The sequence below is a fragment of the Solanum dulcamara genome, chromosome 9, assembly GCF_947179165.1.
Source record: "Solanum dulcamara chromosome 9, daSolDulc1.2, whole genome shotgun sequence".
Lineage (NCBI taxonomy): Eukaryota > Viridiplantae > Streptophyta > Magnoliopsida > Solanales > Solanaceae > Solanum > Solanum dulcamara.
The window spans coordinates 56,913,295-56,937,595 of NC_077245.1; the positions used below are offsets into that span (position 1 = coordinate 56,913,295).

Below are 24,301 nucleotides of genomic sequence, written 5' to 3' on the forward strand. Positions count from 1 at the left end.
TCCCAATAAAAACAAGAGGACGCGGCAGAATAATTTGTTGCTCCCTTTTTTGTATCATTCAAATCTTGAATACATGACGAGACAAGGACGGCTTTTCGTGGTTTAAAAAGGAACACATTTCAACGGATAGGTTATCTAGCAATTGTATGAAATAATATGGCAATATAATGTCAGTAGCTTCAACAAGCCCAGTAAATTCAAGAAGTGATAAACTATTAAGTGATGTTGGACATATTTGAAGAAGAGGACATGAGGAAATATTTCAGGTTACTTCAGTCGAGCAATTTGTCTTTTTTTTTAATATTAATTCATACATTTGTAAAAGAAAGTTTAAAATTGATAACTCAACTTTCTTCTAGACTTTCATATTCTTGCATTATTTAAGCATCTCCACTTGTAATATCATCATAGAGTATATTGATGATCATATGATATGTAGTTCACTTTAACTCTTATTTTTTTATGCTTGTTAATTAGTAGAGGTTTGTTACCATATTAGGATTGGTAAGGTAAGATCTAACCCCTTACTTATACTTATCCTATTAATTTTTTTTTATAATAAAATTCGCTAAATACTTTGTCTAGTGATATAAATATATCAAACATAAGAGATTTTGGTTCCAAAACTCACCTGAATTGAACCCCTCAAGACCTAAAATGAGAGTTATAACTTATAATTAAAAGTCGGGTTATTGCAATTACTTTTGAGTCTAACTTTCGTATATTGTCAGAAGGGGTACATATGCCGAAGTCAGGACTAGTGACTGGAGTGAAGTCGTAAAAGGTAGTCGTGTATAAAGTCTTTACACTATCATGTTATATTTAATTATAGCTAGATAAATTTTCATAAAAATCATATATGATAGTCTAAAAAATAAAAATAAAAACCTGTTATGATCAATTCAATTGACCTAATGATGGAAAACTACTTTAGAATGTCAGTTTATATAACATAAATTAGAAAAATTACTTAATTGAATGTGTTTTAAAAAATATTTACCATTTTAAAACATAATTTTATTTTATTACCATTTTTAATAATTACTAACAATACTTTAATTAAATAAGACATTATATACACCTTTTTATTTGGGAAAAAGGAAAAGAACGTCATTATCTCTCTCTTTCTTTTAGGGCTTTTTCTTCATTTTTCTAGCTCTCTCTCTTTCTCTTCTCTTAGGGTTTCTTCATTCTTTCCTTATTCCTTCATCTTTTTATTTATTTCAGACAAAATTCGTAGGTTTTAGGTGCACAATTGTAATGGAAGGTGAGAAATCTCCTAGAAGAAGCCTACGAATTCGAATTGTTGATTCAATCGGTGGTGGTGAAGTGAATGCCGGTCCTACTTTTAGTTTGCGAATTTCTGCAAATCAATCTCCAGAAGAAGTTGGTGGTGAGGTTAATCAAAATTTTCAAGCAATGCATGTGAAGAAAAAAGGGGGTAGAAGTAAGAAAAAAACCACTAAGTTGAGTTCTAAATCTAAATCGAAAAGAAAATGAGTTGATGTTGCATCAACATCTAAGAAAGTTGTTGACAGTGATGATGATTTTGAGGATTTACCTTCTCAATTTCAGTCAAAGAAAGTTAGACTTACTGTTGCTCAGGAGAAGAATCCAAAAACTCGAAATCGATTCTGTAAAAATACGATTCTGCCGGAGAGTCTATATCCGGTATGTCATTCTACCAACACATTATTTAACTGATAGCATTTTCAATTTGTTTATGTGTATTTTCTTAGTTTGTTGTTGTTTCGAACTTATGCGCTAAATGTTAATTTTTTTTTGTGTATTTGATACTTTTATTATAGTCTAAATTTATTTGCTCAACTTTATTATATCAGTGATTGTTGGGAGTTTTGCCAGGAATTGTTAGATCTTTTGTATTGCAATTTGTTTATTTTTTAAAATAAATAAATATAAATGAATTAAACTTTGAACTAAAATGTATTACACATACATTAAAGTTGAATTAAAAGAGAAAATGAAATCTGTTGTTATTTTAAAAAAGTTTTTTCAGTGATCTGTACACCACAAAAATAAATTAAACTTTGAGCTAAAATATGTATTACACACACATTAAAGTTGAATTAGAAGAGAATTAGAGATGAATGAAACCTATAGCTGATGAAAAAAGTCTTCAGTGATCTGTACACCACAAAAATGAATTAAACTTTGAACTAAAATGTGTATTACACACACATTAAAATTGAATTAGAAGAGAATTAGAGACATTGATCTGTAAAGAACAAAAGTGAAATTTTTTGTGTATTTTATACTTTCATTATAGTGTATTTTGTTTTAATTTGTGTATTATACTTATGTAGTCTTGACTGTATAGGCATTTGTTCTGCATTAAATAAATCCTAACTATCTTGCTGTTTTGAAATTAGGTTGCTGTATCTTCCTACATTTTCCTGTGTACCAATTGCTATCTTTTCTATGTTATGATACAATCACTAAATTCTAACAAATATTAAGATAATTTCTGGATAAGCTCTGTCTTATCCTTGATTGATGAATGCTAATATTATCATTTGGTTGTTTACTTGGTGAGATTTGTATGAAGCTGGATAGTAATTACCTGTTTCTCTGGCTGAATGTGCTTAGTTTCTTGGTTAAAGGCAAATTTGTTCTTTATTATCATTTTTTTCCATAAAATGATTGGGTTGAATATTTTCGTTTTGATAGATATATTGGTAGGTTAGATTAGAACCAGATTAGAGGCATGTCCAGGACAGAACTTTATAACATGTCTATACTTTTATTGAACTAATCAAGAAACAATATTCTAAACTTCAGTTAAGAGTGTAAGGAAGAAACCAAGGAAGAGTAAGAAAGATTTAGGGCCAATAGGCCAGTCTAGAATAGATTTCCAGCGATCTTCAAGTCAACAACAGAGGCAAAAATTTGCTCTTCTTCATAGTCATAGTTGGGTAACCTTCAAAGTGAAGACGAAAGACCACATAAATAAATAAATATAGTTATATTAGTTAAAATATCTATGAAAATTATGTTGTCTAAAAACAGTTTATAACTGATGTATTAGTTAGGTTTTGAAGATTGTTTTCAGTAGTATCTTTTTAAAGATGATTTTTGTTTATGTAAAATACACTTTTAATATAGTTTTTTGTTCATGTAAAATATATCTTTTTTTTTTATAATGCAATACATAGCTACGTTAATGTTAACGTGTTTCAGTAGTGTTATCAAACTGAAACCTGCATTATGAATTAAACTTGAATGAAAAATGAATAAAACTTGAATGAAAAATGACTTACATACATATTAAAGTTTATAATGCAATACATAACTATCTTTTTTAAGATGATTTTTGTTCATGTAAAATACATTTTTAATATAATTTTTTGTTCATGAAAAATGAATTAAACTTGAATGTAAAATACACTTTTGTTCATGTAAAATATATCTTTTTTTATTTTATAATGCAATACATAGCTACGTTAATGTTAAAGTATTTCAGTAGTGTTATCAAACTGAAACCTGCATTATGAATTAAACTTGAATGAAAAATAAATTAAACTTGAATGAAAAATGACTTACATACATATTAAAGTTTATAATGCAATACATAACTATCTTTTTTAAGATGATTTTTGTTCATGTAAAATACAATTTTAATATAGTTTTTTATTCATGTAAAATATATCTTTTTCTTTTTTATAATGCAATACATACCTACGTTAATGTTAAAGTATTTCAGTAGTGTTATCAAACTGAAACCTGCATTATGAATTAAACTTGAATGAAAAATGAATTAAATTTGAATGAAAAATGAATTATATACATATTAAAGTTGAATTAGAAGAGAATTTGACATGAATGAAAAGTGTAGCTAATGAAAAAGCCTTCAGTGATTTATAAAAACACAAAATTGAATTAAACTTGAACTAAAAATGAATTACATATACACTAAAGTTGAATTAGAAGAGAATTAGACACGAATGAAAAATGTAGCTATTGAAAAAGCCTCCAGTAATCCATAGAACACAAAAATGAATTAGACTTGAACTAAAAATGAATTACATACACACTAAAATTGAATTAGAAGAGAATTAGCTATTGAAAAAGCCTCCAGTATTCCAAGTGCTTTCATCTGGAGGGGATTCAAGTGAAACTGGTTTGCAATCTAATTCAAATCTTCAAACCTTCAAACAATTAAACATTCAACCATTCAAACCTTTAAGTAATCACAGATCTCTACTCAAAAATCACAATATTCTTCAATTGATTCAAATCTGCATTCACCTAAATTTTGTCATTCTTCTGCAATAACCACCGAATACACATCACTTAATTCCAAAATTGGAGTATTAATATTGTAGAAAGTCGTTGTTGAGAAGCTATGAAGGTAAGGATTGCCCTAATTTTGGAGAAAATTATGGGTGAGAAGATTGGGGAGAATCTTGGTGTAGCAAATTTGGAGAGAAACAAGGGAAGAGAAAATAGCGGGTGAGAGTTTTAGAAGAATAAGGACCGTACTTAATTTAATTCAAATAATTTGCTATATATGGTTAAAATAATTATGTTGCTCTATGTGATTTTTTGAATATTGTACATTTAGGTGATTTCCCCACATTAATTTATGTTAGAAAATGTGCGGAAGGTCAACAAGTAAAGCAATATTTGGGCCGATATAAAATGTCCGAAAATTCATCAGTCTCTTCCTGGGCTTAAAATAAATATGGCCCAAAATCTATTTTTGATTTACCCGTTTGATATATATATACAAAAAAAATTATCATGTATTTTTTTTCAACAATCTAACATGAAATTTCTACGAAATTCATATAGTTAGATAATTATTATATACAGAAATAAGATGACATTTATACATGAAGTTGTGAGCAAGATTTGAAGCCATAAGCGAGAGCATGATTTTGTATACGTTTTAAAAAAAATACATGCTAATTTGATAAATTAAAAAACCCTTGCTATGTTTGATAATACCATGTCTTATTTTGTATATATAAAAATAATTTTTCTTCCAATTTCAACTTAAAATGTTACTTGCAAGACTTTCAAATATTTTATATACCACCTTAATCAAATATTGTACAAATACCTCGTTGCAAGAAATTAAATAGGAAATAAGATGCTTGGACGCCTATATGATCTGCAAGTGTGGGTTTTTGTGCTAGTATTATACAAATAGTTATTGAATTGCCATAATAACGTAGGTCAGTGTCTTATAGTTATAGTTATAGTTATGTATTTATACGATATCTATTATATAGAATAAAAGCTTTTGTCCATATTACATAAAAAATTTGGTCCATATTATATATAATAAAGTCCTATTTGGACAGAAGATAACATTCCAGTGGTCCTCATCTATGTATTAATTTTGTATTCGAAGACTGAAATTAACTTTTTTGGCATATTAAAAAATGTCGTTCCTTTCGTTTCAATTTGTTTGTCCTGTTTTGACTTGGCATGAATTTTAAGACAGTAAAAATATCTTTTGAAACTTTAAATCATAAATTAAAGATATGTAGAATGTAACAAAATGTCTTTTAATATTGTGGTCTTAAACATGCTCTATGAAAAGTTAAAATAAAAAAGTTGCCCAAAAAAAAACATTCTTTTATAAATCAACTAAAAATAAAAATAAGAAGAATAAATAAAAATAGAAAAGTAAATAGAAATACTAAAATCTCCGATAAGCTACATCATTTAAATTTGTTTAAAACAACTAATTTGCATATTATGTTTATGTATGTGACCTTCTTTTACCAAAAAATTCGCATATTTATTCACTTAACTCCGGATGTTTCAATATTTATCTTAATGACATCAGGTAAATATTTATAATCTTTGATAATAATTTTAAAAAGAATGATATTCCATGTCATCATCATTGATAACATATAATATAACTAATTAGTTACTTAAAATATCAGCAGCTTGAGATATATAATATTTGAAAGTAGAGCTTTTATTGAAAAGATAGTAATAACTCGTGACACATTAATTATTATTAAAAGTGATATATAACCATGAATAATATATCGGAAATTTCATTGATCAAATTATAATAAGTTTTATATGGTCCACACGGGCTTTTGCCGCTTATTTTTTAGGGTTTGCTATTGATACAACTCAAAATATTTCTAAAAAATATATTTAAATTGCTAGATTATTTTTTTTTTCAAATAGAGAAACTTAATTTCTCTAATCTACCTGACAATTGGTCCAAATAATATTTAATTTGAATTAATTAAATTACTCAACCCATAATATTCGAAATTAAGTAGATATATTCTCCGTTAATAGTTAGCTTATTTTATGTATTTATCGCTCAATAATTGATCCAAATATGTCCTTAATTCAATAGAAGCCCCCAAATAGTCTAATTAGCTGATTAATACCGAAAAGGAGTGACATGTGCTCTTAAAGTATGCAAAATTGAGCAAATATGCCCTTCCTTAATAAGATAATCAAATCCATCTTTTCAGATAATCAAGTTTCATCATTATTATTGAACACCCGATTGACGGTCCTCCATATTTCATGAGCTAATTTACATATTATAATATGATCAAATAAATTGTGGAGATAAACCTTTTTGGGATGAACTCCACCTTGACATTAATCCGATTTCACTGATCTTGAGTGTGTTGCTATTTTCAAGATCGTCGTCAGTTAAACTTGTGTTAGTCCCATTAATAATATCTCATAAATCTTCTCCAATAAATTAAGATTTCATAAAGGTCTTCAATATCTTGTGGTTGGGCATGTTCAATAATTTAATTCTCTAGTCCATTGGCACGACCACCTAAGTCCATTTTGAGAAACCAATTAATTGAATCTACTACCAATTCTATTTTGAACAAAATTCAGAAGCCAACGTATATATGACTATGTCTTTGATATTATGTAGAGAATACCAAAAGAAGAATAAAATTGGAGAGATCAATCGTCTTCCGCTGGCTCAAAATTATTAACTAAGGTTGGAAGATTCTACTAAAGAACACTAGTGAAAAATAAAAATTAGTGATGGACAAATTCTATAACTAAACAGCAAAATCCATCGTTAACCCTAAAACGAGACCAAAGTATATAAAAGATATTTCCAAGTTGATTTCTGTAAATAAATCCTTGATAATTAAGTAATACAAACAAGATTTTTATTTGAACAAAGGTGTTCATAACGGAGGAGCAATGACTATAAGGGAATTCAACTAAATTAAAATGAAGTGTTGAGAGTTCACATGATATAAAGGCAAAATTACAAGCAACTAAGTAAAGCAATGCATTTGGGCAACTTAGGCCTGAACCCTATCGACCGGTAATTAGGCTTCTACCATCACTTTGTTTTTGGCCCATTTTCGCTCTGTATATCAGCATGTGTATCAGTGGTATATCATTTGTATATCAACTTCCTTTTCATGTATATTAGCTCCCTTTCCTGATAAATTAGTTTCCAATCCTTCATACCAATGAGATTGACTCAAGAGATGATCGAGCCTAACTTTCAATAGGCATCTGGGATCCCAACCTCGATTTGGGACTCGACTTTTGACTCTGAACCGAAAACCAACCTAATACCTAATTTGAAACCTGACTCCCAACCCAAAACCCTAAATTGTGATCCAATTTTTGACTCTGATCTGAGACTTAACTTCGGAACTGATTCCCACTCTGGTCCCTCCCTCAAACAAGGAACCTAGAGACTCGAGACCCGACTCTTGACCGCGAACCTAGCCCTTAACTATAAACGCCAAATCCGACCCTTGTTCGATACTCGACTCTCGATCCTCATCATTGTTCGAGCCCGACTCCTGACCTTAACCAAATACATGAACCAAGACCTGACCCAAAACTCAAACCCCACCATTGTCTTAGGTATCAACCTTGAATGCTTCAAAAGTATTTCTTTTGACCCGAGGATTTATCCGTCTTTCCCACAAAATAGGAGTAGAAGATTTGCTTACATTTTGCCCTTTCACCACATTTATGAGATTAAGTTAAATATATTGTTGTTATTAATGATTTAAATATAGATTGTTGATGTATTAAATTGTAGTATCGCCTCCAAATTTGCATGTACCTTATTTTTGATTAGTTTGATATAAAGGAAATTAAATCAATTTATATTAAATAGTAATTTAGGTTAAATTACACAGAATATATCTATATGACTCATTTGACTCCCTTACATATACATTCCTCATATTTGTAAATCAAACATGCATACATGCACCCGCATACTATGGAAATTTTGTAGAAATAAATTGAAGCCATCCCAATTTTTATTAAACACATCTAAATCACTTATAAAATAACAATCCTACCTAACGTAACGTTCATCAAATAACTATGTAAATTTAAGATGATTTGAAGCAAAATAATAAATAAAAAACTAAGTTAAATGAGAAATTTATAGAATTTTTAAAAATACAAAATAAATTTCATGTTTAAAACACAACAAAGGTCTTTTGGAATCCTGACCTAACGGCATAACTTAATTTAATCGAACTTTTGAACAAAAAATCTTATAGTTTTTCAAAATAAATTTATACATTCAAAAATTACAAAAAGGTACTATACATTATAATAATTAATAATTTGAATTTTTTAAAGGCATACAAATAATTATGATCAAATAATAATTCATTTAACTCAAAATTCGCACGTCATCACATAGATTGAGATAAAGGTGTAATACTCCATCCATTTCATATTACTTATCTACTTTTCCTTTCACCTTTAAAAAACCATAAATAAGAAGAGTATTTTTATTAATTTACTTAACTCTTTCTAATACACTTTATTTATGTGTCTTATTTCATCAATACCAAGATAAACATTGGGGGAACTTTCTTTAAACTTTACAATATTTTCTCTCCCTCCATTAACTATTACTTGTACACTATTTATAAAAACAAGTTTTTATTTTTACTTGTCATTCAACATAAGATAATAATTTCTTTCCTATTTTACCCTAACTATTGATGACTTTTTCCACAAATCATTTTCTAAGACATGAGACTATATTTTTCAAAGTTGACAAATAAAAACGAATAAAGGGAATACTTTCAAATGAATTATATTTTAGAGAAAATGGAAAATTTTAATTAATTTGATTTTAATTTTATAATTCAATAAAAAATTTAAAATAAATATTTTTAATAACGTGGACAAGTAACACGAGACACAGGAGAATAATTGGAGAGACAATGGATCTTTCTATCAATTAATTCATCTCAATAAAAAGCTAGGATGGATCAAACTGTTTCTTTCATTGATGATCTAAACTTATGGAAAATAGTTAATATACTGACGTCACTAGTGTATCAATTGCGTCACATACAACGTATCAAATGATTGTGAGATAACAATCACTTCTTTTAATTAAATTCCTCAGCCCCACCCTCACCAAAAAATATATATATATTTTGTATCGATTTTGATATATTCGAATGTGATCTTAAATATATGAAACTTATATTATAATAAAATAAGAGGCAATAAGATGTAAAGAGATTTTATTTTTCACGAGCAAACTAAATTGATGCTAATTTTTATTTAGAATCCATGTTAGAATGTCATTTGATAATTGATATAATTATCACGGTAATAATTATATAGCTTAGTAAATATATAATATTGTATTTGTGATGATCTATTTATTTGTCATAATTATAATTACAAGCATATTATTTGATTGCACAATTTAATTACACAGTTAATATTTGATAAATATGTGCATTTTAAAAATGATATTGTAATTCATATTGTAAAAAATAATTGATTGGAGAGTTAATTACCCCTCTAAGTTACACCAAAATCTCTATTAACTAAGTAATTATTTGACCAAATAATTAAACAGGATCAAATTGTGTAATTACATTCAATATACTTAAATTTAATTTTCATAGTGATTTTTATACAACCTCTTATAGAAGAAAGAAAGTTGCCGCGAGACAATAAAGTTCAAGGTCACGATTACTTTTGCACACCTCACAGTTATTTTTCAACAGTATCTTCTTCTACCCTCTTTTTAATAACTCTACACATACAATAAAATTTCTTAGAAATATAAAACAACACCTATTACAATCAATTAGAAGTATAATCAATATACTATCTTGGAACCACATAAAGAAACTAGCAATTATAATTAATTCAAGAACTATATAGATATATCTTGATAAGATCGGATTTCTTGGTTGCAACAGTTGCTTCTTCTTTTAAGCCTCTTTATTAGAACTCTTCTTGCTTTGAATGTGGTTAAGAACCAACAATTTTAACGTAATGTATTTATATGTGACAACCTTCTATTTCTTTGATACTATCCAGAATTGGTTATGTCTTACCATGAATCTAATTATAATTTGACTTACTTTGCTTCTTTTCTTCATGCGTATAACCTCTTCTTTTTTCTAACTCCAAGCTAATTTCATGTGCATGAATTATGAATTTTTTACTGTTATGAATTTCAGTTCTTTGTTGAGTTGAAATAAAATCAATTACAAGTGGAACAACTTCATCAAAAAGTCTCTAATATTGTTAGAGGAATACAGGTTCTCTGATGAGTTCCCTACAGTATTGATAACTTCTCCACTTTCTTTGAAAATTTGTTGAAACTGATTCTTGTACTTTTGTACATAGATTTTCTCTTCATCCCCCCTTTTTGATGATCATGAAAAACTCATATCATCTTAATAATTTTTCATATTTCCTTGATAACTTCATCAATCTTTTATATGTTATTAGATGTGCATCTTCCCCGTTAATCGTAATCTTTAAATTAATAATTTGATTCCTAAAAATCAGCTACATGTTATTCAACACGTACAACATGTTGATACAATTAAGGCTGACAAAGCAAGATGTTAAGCTTGTATTAGTTTACCCTCAATTGTAGCAAAGTTTGTAAGCTTCCTAAATTTGTTAGGATTTAACAACTTCAAATTTATATAGGGACTAACCTTTCATTTATTTCAATCCAGTAAATGAAAATAAATTTTATATGATGCATGCGCTCCACTTAATAAGAATTATCCCTCCGTCATTAGGTTTACTAGTACTAGCTATCAGGATTGCCGCTAGTGAGTATTGATAAAAACAAATATTGTTTTTCTAGGTATAACGTCATATTTCGTCATTACTCGAAAGACACAATCGTTGTGGGTTATAAAAATTATTGAGATTGCACCTTTAAATTTAATTAGGAATGACACCATGAAAATTTAAAATTTGAAATGATTCGGGCTGACATCATCCGCGAAATTTTTTCCATTATGGTGCCGCCACTGTAACGACCTGACAGTCGCTTTAGCAGGGCAGACAAGATCAAAACCTAGAAAACATGAGATTTTATAATTGCTTTCCACTTTTTAATTGAAAAAGGGTTGGAAGTTACTCCAAAAATCCTCCTAGGCTGCTCCAAGCTTGAAAATCATGGAGAGGGACGATTCTTGCGCAAAGAGGGTGAAAACCCATGAATTTTAGGCCTTATTTCGTTAGAATTTATCTTCACGAAGTTAGAAACTCCCGTCTAGACTTCTGCAATAGTTGTTTGAAATCAAGTAGGCTAAGCTTAACTGAGTAGTTTCACTACAAGACAAATGATTTTTAATGATGGAAAATTTGATCGTTAAAAGTCCAAATCCGATCGATATTAATAAATTACGATCGAAAAAATTACGGTCATCACCGATCATTAAAAGCTCCATCGTTAAAAGTTTTACGACCAGATTGCTATTCGGTCGTTAAAATCATTTAACGACAATAAAAAACCAGCCGTTGTGCCTCTTTTAGAGATAAATTTTCCCTTCACTAATACTCTTGTCGATCGTTATAAGTGTTTTTAAAAATTCCTTTCGTAAATTGTATGACACCCAGGTGTATTTTACTAAACTATTATTATTAATAATATTTTGAAACCTTAAATTTGACTATTATCACTACAAGAAATATACTGTATTGTGGCGCCATATGTCGCTACAAAATGCTCCATAGTCGCCGCTAAAGGTATATAGCAGCGGCAATTGCTCTGTTCGTAGTAGTTCCATAATTAAAGGTTATTTGTGACGATTAAATAATGTCTCCACAATAAGAAGTCATCTATGGCGATATAATTCGTCACAATATATTAACAAATATGCCACCAAAAATAATAATGTACAACACAAATATTTGGAAAGTCACTCCTAAAATAAGACCTTTAGTGGAGACATATGGCACCACAATTCGTTTATAAGTTTTTGTGGCAACTTTTATGTCGCCACTAAATATTGTTACTTTAGTGGCAACAAAGTAGCCACAAAAATTTATAAACTAACTGTGACAACTTTAATGTCGCTAATAAATATTGATATTAGTAGCATCTTCTATCGCTGCAAAAAAAGTATAAACTATTAGCATCAACTTTGATGTCGCTGCTACATAATCAATAGTAGCGACTTCTTCTATGTGGTGCTACTATACTTAATTAATTAACAGTGACTCTTCCGCTGCAAAATCCACTAAATATCAGTGGCAACTTTTATGTCATTGCAAAAGGTAATATTCATCTCGTTACTAAAGAACAATATTTAGTGTTTTAAAATCAAATTCTCTAAAATTAGTATATAGATATTAAAAACATCTAATAGTATTTCATAAAATTAGAACAAAAGCATTTCCGAGTCAAATATTATAAATACTTCCAGTACTAGAAATTCAACTTAATATTAGCTAGTACTTCAGTTATCATTGTATCTATATACATATGATAACAAGAAATAATTTCATGTATGTATATAAATATGATCGAAAAGCAAAAACTTCCATTGCACGCCTTCAAACTACTTCTTGATTGGGCCCCATTGCCTAAGAACCCTGTTCTTGAAAATAGAAAAACACACAATCAATTTCTTATTCGCATAATCCAATTAAATTACTTGAATGAAATTGGTACTTTAAAGTTATTTTCAGGGGACGAGACAATTCATATACCAAATTTGACGATGATGTGGTCGAGCAAACTCAATTGGGGACACAAATCAGTACAATAGCCATAGATATTAATGAAGAGGAATCCATCAAAATCAATACCCAAAAAATTGAGCAAACACAAAAAATTTCAACAATCTTCCAACTTTCAATGTAACTATTTTCTACACTAAGGTAACAATTTATTATATTCCAAAGGAGCAAGAGAAAGTACCTGCTGTATTCTAGTCATAATAGCAGCCATTTGTTCTTGGAACATCTTGTCTACTTCGCCTTTCATGTGTTCACGCTCCTCTTCCAATATTTTCTGCAAATCTTTTTTCATATTCTTTTTTAAATCAACATTCATTCGTTCACGTTCTTCTTGTAACTTTCAATCCATATCAGCTTGCATCTCTTGACGAATACTTTCCATCGCCGAAGATACACTTGCCTCTATGTCTTCCTGATGTAATTGAGTCTTTTTAGGAGGCTTCTTTCCATATTCTTTTTTCCGAACATAGCCTGATCTCTCACTAAGAACCGATGATAAAATCTCATCCCTAGTCATGGGATGCTCGATCTCTTTAGATTGTTGTTCAACAACAAGTTGTTGAAGTTGACCCTAAAATAATGTCACACCCCGGGAGGGTACCTAAACGTAACCGGCACTCAGAAACCATTTTTGGCTCCCAAGCGAACCACATAGCCTGATCAGACATCCGTTCATCCATTCAATCAGTGGAAGACTTAAAATAAAAAGAATATTTGGCGGGCAACTCAAATCGTCAATCTAACTCAAAGAATAAAGGCCATGAGCTAATAAATCAACTCCGATATTTGTCAATTAAAAATAGTTTGACAAGAATAATTCAAGGAACGAAATACTCAATCGACCCATCACTATCTAGTCTATGAAGCCTCTATCACTACTATCTAATTGGTGCCAATGACATGTTCATGGCTACCTCAAATCAAAATGAAAAGGGCTAACTCGATGCAAGAATGATATAAGCGGTGTCCTCCGAATGTAGAGAAGGAATCACCAATACGCTGAGTGTGTATAGATCCTCAATGGTGCTTCTATTGATGATCTCTTAAACCTGTATCTGCATCATGAAATGATGCAGGTCCAAATGGACGTCAGTACATGGAATGTACGAGCATGTAATATGACAGAATGAAACATACCTCAAGAAATAATAACATTGGTTCAAATATCTCAAAATCAGAAAGATAAGAGAGACTCAATCAAAGTATCATAAGTCTAAAGTAAGAACATAGTTAGGTAGAGACCAATCATAAATCATCCAATCCAGTCTAATCATGTACGATACAATTCAATTAAATCATTCAATCCAATTCAATCATATATCATCAACTCAACAATCAACTCAAAGGACTCAACTCAATAAATATGCAAATTAAACTATGCAATGTTTTACAATTCAACTCAATCATCTACAATCATAATCAAGCCAATCATATCAAGCACAATCCATTCAATTGAGAGTTTCTCTAACCGATAACTATCGCCATATGAGCAAGCGATAGTACAACAATCCAACGTTGTTTCCACATCCGTCCATACTTTGCCAGGGTATGAACGATCAATCAATCATGGATCCAATCCAACCAAGTCCTATAATGTCAGGACAATAAAAGGGGAAACATCCGACTTTAACAGTTCGATCCTATGAGAAGCATCCGACTTTAACGGTTCCATCCCTCGGGAAACATCCGACTTTAACGGTTCTATCCCCTCGTACATTTGGTGACGTAGTTTATTGGTTCGAGTATGGACTATACTCTTACCCAATTCAGTGCTCGATACTCCTCCCAAGACTCAATATGCTCATATCTATCGAGTGAGTAAGATACTCAAAATACTCATTTAGTCTCATTGGACTCTTTTTAAAACTCAACTCAAATCTGGCCTCATTAGAGCTTCTTTTAAATCGGCTCATCTCAAATCATCAAACCCTTCTCTTTAAAATTTATACAATCTCGACTCAATCTCAAAAATTGACATTTTTAAAATAGAAATGCTCAACTCATTTATACTCAAAATACTCGTGTTCAAAAATAATTAAAAGACTTCTCAAACTCAACTCATGCTTAAACTCTTTTTAAATCATAGATGAAAATAATCATTCTTTAGACTCAAAATAGTATATAAATAGTTTATGCAAAAAGGTTTACACATTCTTTATTTAAAGCTCCTTCTCAAAAGATCATTTATTTTCAAAATATTCATAAGACTCGAATCAACTCAAATTATGCAAATCACATACCACATAATCAGATTAGACTCCAATCCACTTCATCACACAATATCCTCATCAACATAACCTCTTCATTCACATCATCGTCAAATATCATTATTCACATCATTATCAAATATCATCATCACATCATCATCATCATCATAAAAAATTATCATCACATCATTGTCAAATATCATCATAACATCAATCGTCAAACATCTACTCCAAAAATCCTTATTTTAGTCCTATGTTCAATTTATAGAAGCAAAAGGACATTCTTAACTATCCAATTCATTCTTTTTATTCCAATCAATACACATATACACAAAACCATCCCTCTCAACCTCAAGACAATTATGACAAAGAAATCTTATCTTGGGTTCATGTGAATGAAGCATGAATCCATACTCCCAACAAAACTCAACTCAAAAATACCGTTAATACCTATAAATCTATATCCAAAGATCCATTTGTAGTCAATAATATGAAAGATAACTATTTAGTAACTCAAGTCATTAAAATCATCAATCAATCAATAGTATCTATAAACATTCTATAGTTTAGAAAAACTTTCAAGAAAACCATCCTAGAAGGTTCAACTCTTTCACAACTCCTACCCAACACATCTATGGGCATATGGAAGAACTCAATCCATATTTTAGGTTAGCCTTACATACCTTGTGAAGACTTTGAAGAGACATTGATGTTAGGCCTTCAATGGAAGGCTTGAATCCTTGAAACTCTTGAAGGCACCCTTTGTTAGAGAAGGATTTGGAGAAGAAGAAGAAGAAGAAGAGAGGGAAAATATTAAGGCTTTTAGAGAGAGAGAGAGAGGGACTGAAAAATAGTCCCAAAATTATCCAAGGATAGTGTATGTATAATTTGGGGAATTACCCAAATTGCCCTTTCTCAAAAATCTGGAAAATAGGCTAAAACGCTCCTGGCGTGATAGTGGCGCGTTGCGCCACTACGACGCTAAGTCGAATTTAGGCTTTAAAACCTGTACATCTGATAGTGGTGCATCGTGCCAAGGACCAAACTACTAAGGCTGTTTGATAGCGCGATAGTAACGCGTCGCGCCCTTATAGCGCCAAGCCCAAGTTTTCTGAGTTCTGGAAAATAGGCTTGAAAACCCTCCACATCTCGTAGTGGCATGCCACGCCAGGGACCAAACTACTGAGGCTTGTTCCTGGTGCGATAGTGGCGCATCGCGCCACTACGGCGCCAAACCCAGTTTCCTACAGTTACAACCCAGGCCTGAAGTTCCTACAGTACCCGTCCGTCTTAGGATCGTCATATTTTTTGACTTCGAACTCCAAAAATTACACTTTTGGTGGCATTGGAAAGAAGACTCGACGACCTTTAATTTAATAGGTCGTGGACCACCCAGATCGTCATATTTCAAATGATATTATCGTTAGAAGTCGACCCTTATACAAACTCCTTCGACAACTTACCCAAGACGATTTCGTTTGGACTTAGCTTGGTTCTAAGGATCCCTTATGACCCCACATCACCTCTAACACTCTTAAATTACTTAGAAACTCATCCTAACTCATGTGTACGCTTCACAATAATTGAATTCGACCCTACACGACTATAAAAAAGGTCCAAATCTTAGGGAAGTTTTTTGGGAGGTGCTACAAATAATATGTAATTATTTCACCAAAACATAGCGTACATATTGAAAGTAACTTTGGACTTTCTTTGGTCCAACTTTTGGACTTCTTCCATTGCAAACATGTATTCATAGAAGCAAACTTCCCTGCAGATACATTGTCCAAATGCAGTCATATACTTAAACATACACAACATTTTTATAATTTTCAACAACTACCACAAGAAACTAAGGGCTACATCAAGTTGGACAAGCTAGGGATGGCAAGTTTTAGAAGAAGAAAACTAAAGAGGATCAAACAACCTCCTTGAACTCTTCTTACAACTTTAGTGTTCTAACTTCTTCTTCTTCAATTTGGATATCTCTATTTCATAGTTATATCTACTTTGAAGATTTAATAGTTAGGACCTTTGTAAAGGAGAGAGTCTTTCTCATTTATAGCTTTCCTATACTAAATAACTTATCATTAGAGATAAGGACTAGAGTAGGTATTTCTTCATTGTTTCTGCTGTGCAGGTACATTGCAGACCTGCAACACTTGATCCAGCACTTGAAATTCTTCTCTTGTTTGCTTCCATTGTGCAGGTACATTAAAGTGTTGCAGCACTTGATGACTTTGTTGTGGAATTGCAGCATACATCTAGAACCTGCAGGTTGATTTAGCATGGTGAAATAGAGTGGATTACTACATCAACATCTAAGTTTACTGAGCTGCAACATCCAACAACAAATACCTCAACTACACAACCATCTCACATCTACAATACAACCATCCTTGGAACCTTCAGCATCCAACAACCTGCAACTCTTTATAACAGTCATCCTCATCTTCACCTTCAGAACCTACAGAAACATGGGGCAAAACCTGCAGCTGCAGTTAAGTCCTCAATGATATTCTCATTTCCATGTCTTCAAGGGTGTTCATATACATAGACAAAGAAACTTTACAACTTATGTTTTGCCCAAACACAGTCACAAATCCAAAGAAGAAAGATTACATATTGAAGTAGACAAGGTGAAAATGACTATCTTGAGAAGAAGTTGTCTCCAACCTATAGAGTTCTTGATATGCTTGGTCACACACAAGCAAAGATATATTGTGAGTTCTTATATTAAGTGCATAGTCTAAGTTTGCTCCTTTGTTGTAATTGGGGATAAGTCGGTGACCTTAGTAGGCTACTCGACTTATGAACCATCTTAGTTTCGGGGCAAGATCCGTTTCTCATAAAAAAAAGTAACTTGTAGTAGATCAAAAAGATAATAAGGTAATGACTTTAGGGAATTACATGAATCTGTTGGGATTGCGGATCCAACCATACATATTCTCCATTGATATTTTTACGTGTATGCTAAATCTCCCAGACTTTATTTGGTGTGTCTTTTTCTCCTGATTCAGGATTTCTCTACAATATAGTTTAATAAGAAAAAAAATATATAAGCAAATAATTATATAAATAACAAGAAGTATATGTAATTATAGAAGAACAAATGTATTTTCACTGTAGATTCCTCTGCTTCTGCAAATGATCGTGTCCCACAAGAATGCTTAGTTATCTATTTTTTTCTATTTTTTTGTTTCTCTCACTGACAACATGTACTAAGTCAAAAGATCAGAGAATATTTATGCTAGTGTAGATAGCTACTGAAAGATGGCATGTTGTCCATGTAAGCATATGTCTAAGATTATAAAACCTCTAGTCAATTAAAACTTATAATTTTTCTAATAGTATTGAAGTGAAGTGAACCAAAAAGAGAACAAAAGAACACATGATAAGTATAGGCAACTAAAATTGGATTCAGATGACTATAACAGTTCTAGAGGGCAAAAAGTTGAAACACAAAAATAGAGTGGGCAATAATGTTTTGGTTATAAGGAAGTTACCTTGAATTTCTCACTGCCAAAATACTTAACTAGGTATTTCCATTCCTTCAACTCAACATCCTCAGGTCGATGAGACAATCTTTCTTCATCAGTATCATAGGCAGAGTAAGAATTATGCAATCTAGCTTTCCATGCCCTAAAAAGTCTTTGCATAGTGCTTACCACAAAGCCTTGTAACTTATGTTCTCGCAGTCCACTACAAACTTCAAATTTGTCCTGAACACATCATAATATTAAATTTAATAAATTAAGTAATTTAAAGGCAATACAAAATGGAAAGTAATTTATTACCTTAACCTTATACCACATTGCTTCTCCATATTTTAAAACAATCTTCTGTCAATTTCCATCCCGAAATGAGATACAACTCCTCATGATCAAGCCACAGTAATTAACAATATCTCTAGCACCAGAACCCACAGCTTTATCAATGTCATCTGGAATAATTATATTGATTTTTCCTCCATACTTGGGTTTAATATCAACCGTCTTAGATTTATATTTTCCTCTTCCTCTCTTTTTATTGATGCGAGAAACTGTAAAGCAATAATATTGTTTAAAGCACAACATTGTGTTCTGAAAAAAATATTCAGATGGTGATCTTGAGAACTATATGCAATCATGGCATCTTATCATCTCCAATAAAAGCTTACAGATTTAGGATTTTTTTGTCCACATCTTTCACAATGAGCATTGAATCTAGTTACAACTTTCTTTGGTGCTCATTTGTATGTGGGAGACTAGTACCTGAGAGTCATACTTAATCTGTTTTACTACTGTTATCCTCTAACGAGTAGCTACCAGATAGAACAATAGCCAATTATTAACCCTACTAGCTAGGGACGTGGACTAACCTGCATCAGTTTCAACCTCCGGGGAGGGGCGTATACTTTCTTCTAGATTTCTGGATGATTGTGTCTCTGGAGATGTTCTTTGGATAGGGTCACTTGATATTTGTCCTATCTGCTGAGGTCCTTGCCTTGGGTTAGATGATTGTTCTATCTCTAATGATATTTTGGTAACTCTTATTAGTTGTATTTGTTGTTGAGATGCAGTTCTAAGACTTTCTCGTCCTTGAAAATTTCCACTTCCAATTCTTATACCGCCTCTTCCATTTTTACCTCGTCTAGTTCCTTTCATTTTCTGCAATATATGATTAAAAAGGAGAAGCATAAGATTCAGAAATTAAAGATGATAAAACATATGTCTACCAGCTAAAGAAAACATCAATTCATAAAATAACATATTAGATCAATAAATTAAAAAAATGTGCGACATTTTGCTAACAACTATAGTTTCATTGATGCAAATGTAACACATTGATTCAACTTAAAACGCTAATTCTATTTATAAAGTTACAGCTACAAGCGTTCTGAATTAATTTCATGTCAACCTAGTCAAAATAAAATACAGAAAACTTATCAAAACAAGATGTAGACAGATATCCAGTTGTATCTGTTAAGCAATCTTCAAAAGGATGTATCACTGTCCTCTCTATCATTATCATCAATTAACTCTTCTTCTCTTTCTTTATTTTTGGATACATCTATATTATTGTCATTAATAAAATCATTCTCCTGATTTTCTTCATTATTGGTACGCAAAATAGTTTGTGGTTCAATATCATTCCTATGTAAAAACACCTCAATATCAATTTCTTGGTCATTGGTACGAAAGATATTATATTCCACTTCCTTTTGTTGATAAACTTCTTCATTTATTAATTCTTCTTCAACTTCAGGCATATTGAAAAGGTCACAAGGATTTGTCTTTAAAACAACGAGCCAATCTTTATCAATCGTGTCATTCAAGTAAAAAACTTGTTCAGCTTGAGATGCCAGCACAAATGGCTCATTTGTATTCAAAGCACAATGAGTATTCACACTTGTAAACCCATAACTGTCAATCTTATATCCTGTTCCTAAGCAAGCCACACCCCACTAATGACACTTGAATAGATAAACTTTTCTGTTTTCCACATAACGCAACTCATAAACGTCCTCCAATACATCATAATACTCCTTATTAGAGTCTGCATCATCTCCCCTAACAAGTACTCCACTATTTTGTGTTTTTCTCACAAGCTCTTTTATTTAAAACCTAAATCCATTCATCATAAATATTGAATATCGATGCACCAATGGTTCTGGACTGACGGCTAAGCTTATGAGCTCATCTGTTGCGCGTCCTTGTGAAGATAGTACAAATATCTATAAAAATAAATAAGATTTGTTCATATTGACATGCCAACACTAATAGTAAAGTGTTGTTTTAGTGAACACTTACATGTGCACGAAACCAATCAATAAACTCATTATTATGCATCCCATGAGATCTCGTTGAACCTTGTATTTCACTTTCTCTCATGTATTCCCTACATTTTGTGTTAGTTAAGATTACTTAAATTATCTTAATGTGAAATTATATTTGAATTAATAAGAGACTTACTCCATGAATTTTGAAACCTCTTCACAATTTTGAAGAACATACATACATGCTTGGTTGAACTCATAATGAGGTAGTTTTTTTCACACTGAAGCCCCTTTTGTTTGCCCACTTATTTTAAATATAGATATTCCACCATGTAACTCAAATCTATCATCATTTCTTGTTGGTTTATTAAACTTGGGATATTTTTTAAATATCGTGAGTAAAACCTAAGGTTTTCCCTTGACATATGACCTTCAGCAATTGAACCTTCTGGACGACTTGAGTTGCAAACATCTCCCTTAAGTGTTCGCAAATACCTATATATAGATTTCTCATCAATAGAGTTATAGAATATGACAGTTTAAAAATATTGGTTTTGAATATATAGAACAATATGTTACCTCTCAATAGGGTACATTCCCGATATTGAACTGGTCCACCAAGTTTTGCCTCTCTTGCCAAGTGTATTGGCAAATGAATCATGACATCAAAAAATGTCGGAGGAAAAACTATTTGAAGTTTGCATAATATGATAGGAGTTTTAGATTCTAGGATATCAAGATCTTCAATTGTCAGGCACTTAGAGTATAGATTCTTGAAAAATTTACCTAAGGCTATAATTGGTTCAATACTTCCTTAGGTAACAAACCACGTATAGCTACGGATAAAATATCTTGTAATAATACATGATGATGATGACACTTCAATCCATGTATTTTTTAAGTACATTAACACACCTTGAAATATTTGATGAAAAGGCATCTGGAACCTTGAAATTAGCTAAGAAATCGCATAACTTCAACTTCTCTTGAGAGGACAATGCATAGCAAGCTGCCGACAACAAAATATTATCCTCATCATCAATTGGATGCAATCCTTTCCTAATACCAAGGTCCACCAAATCATATCTACTTTTTAATGTATCCTTTGTCTTACCAACCATACTCATCACAGTTGATAAAATATTGTCGGACACATTTCTTTCTATGTGCATCACATCAAGGTTATGTCTTAACTTAAGACTCTTCCAATAAGGCAATTGAAAAAAGATATTTTTCTTCTTCCAATTATAAGCATTGTTAGAAGCATTACGCTTTCGCTTTTTCACTTTACCAAAACTCAAATTGCCCAACTCTTATAATTGCATAAGGGCTTCATCACCTGTTAAAGGGCTAGGTGCGATCCCCATTTTCACTTTTCCATCAAATAACATGCTATTTTTACGTCATGGATAGTTCATGGGAAGGAAGCAACGATGATCCATATAACACAATTTGTTGCGTAAGAAAATTGATTGTGTGTCTTTATAGCAACAGGGGAATGCAAGCTTGCCTTTGATTGACCATCCTGAAAGGTTTTTATATACTGAAAACTCATTAATCGTCCATAGGAGTGCCACACGCATAAGAAAATTAGATTTTGAGTATGCATCATAAGTCTCCACCCCATCCCATAATTCTTTCAATTCATCAATCATTGGTTGTAAATATACATCAATATCATTCTTTGGAGACTTAGGTCCTGAAATAAGAAGTGTCATCATGAAATATGGATCTTTCATGCAATTCCATGGTGGCAAATTATATGTAACTAGAACGATAGGCCATATACTATGATTGGAACTCATATTCTCAAAAGGTTGAAACCCATCACTTGCTAAACCTAATCACACATTTCTTAACTCAGCTAAAAAGGTAGGATGACGCTCATTGAAAGATTTTCATTCTATTGAGTCAGATGGATAACGCATGACACCGTCATCAATATTCTCCTTCTTGTACCACCTCATCTTCTTTGATGTCTCTTTTGCCATGTATAATCTTTGAAGCCTTGGTTTATTGGAAAATATTGCAACACTTTATGAGCTACTTTCTTGCCTTTGGGTTTTACTGACTTCCATCTAGACTTGCCACACTTAGTACATGTGTCACGCCCCGAGAGGGTACCCTAGGCGTGGCCGGCACTCAGAAACCATTTTTGGCTTCCGAGAGAATACAATGAAGCGATGTTGTTGCCACATCCATCCAATACCTTGCCAGGGTAAAGGACATCACCATCTTGGATCCACTCATCAAAGTCCTCTTTTTGGGACTTAAGAGGCATAGCCTCCATCCTACGCTGGCTACGTAGTTCTGGGGTTTGAGTCAATTAAACTCTTACCCAACTCGGTGCTCAATACTACTCCCAAAATATGTGCTCATATTAAACTCATCATCTAGTCTCATTGGACTTTAATTTAAATCATCAAACTCATCTCATTTCATGTTCATCAATCATTATATTTCCAAAAATATCATTTACATCTCATCAAAACATCTTGCTCAAAATATCATTTGCTCAAATTCATTCAAATTCAACTCTTTTGCTCTTTCAAAACTCAATAAAATACATATATAGTATTAATTCATATAACTTTCTTTTTATCAATAAAAATAATAAAAAGCCAACATCTTTACTCAAAACATGTGTAAAAATATTCATGAACATCAAATCAATTAGGATTCATGGGAAAGTAGCCATGAACAATAATTCCAATAATATGAGAGATAACAATAATAATAATATTAATGCATAAATATATCAAACTCAATAGAAGAAGAATTAATTTATTTAGAATTCAAGATTTGGATAAAACTCAACTATAACTCAATTATAATGAATTTAAATATTGGGCGCATGGACGAACTCAATCCAATGCTATGAAAGCCTTACATACCTTAAATCCGAAGGTTTACTCCGAATTGGAACACTCTTGGACCCCTAGCCTTTTCTTCTCGCCGAAGCGTTTTGTGTACTACCCGGATTATAAGAATCACTGGAGTAGTATTTTTATACTACTAAAACTAAAACTATATTTGAGAAGAAGTATATAGAGAGAAGAAATGCTTAAGAAAGCTTGATGAATAAAATGAGGAAACAAGGTGGTATTTATAGGTGGAAAAGAGGGACCTAACAATAAATAAAATAATTATAAAGAAAATCTGAAAATTTAATGGAATATATTGATATCATGGATGATGTTAAATGGAGGACAATTTATGTCATGAATGATGTCAAATGTATCTAGATCTTTCCAAGGTAGGTAAGATGAGTTCTTTTTAACAGAATACTCTTTTTCGGAGCTGCGTTTGAATAAGATAAATTCCTTATTAGGATTTGGTG

At 31.4% G+C, this 24,301-nt stretch overlaps 1 pseudogene; it reads right to left on the minus strand.

Annotated features, from left to right (window-relative positions):
- Positions 1-13,132: 13,132 nt before the first annotated feature.
- LOC129903702 (uncharacterized) lies at positions 13,133-22,088 on the minus strand (annotated as a pseudogene).
- Between the last annotated feature and the right edge of the window lie 2,213 nt (positions 22,089-24,301).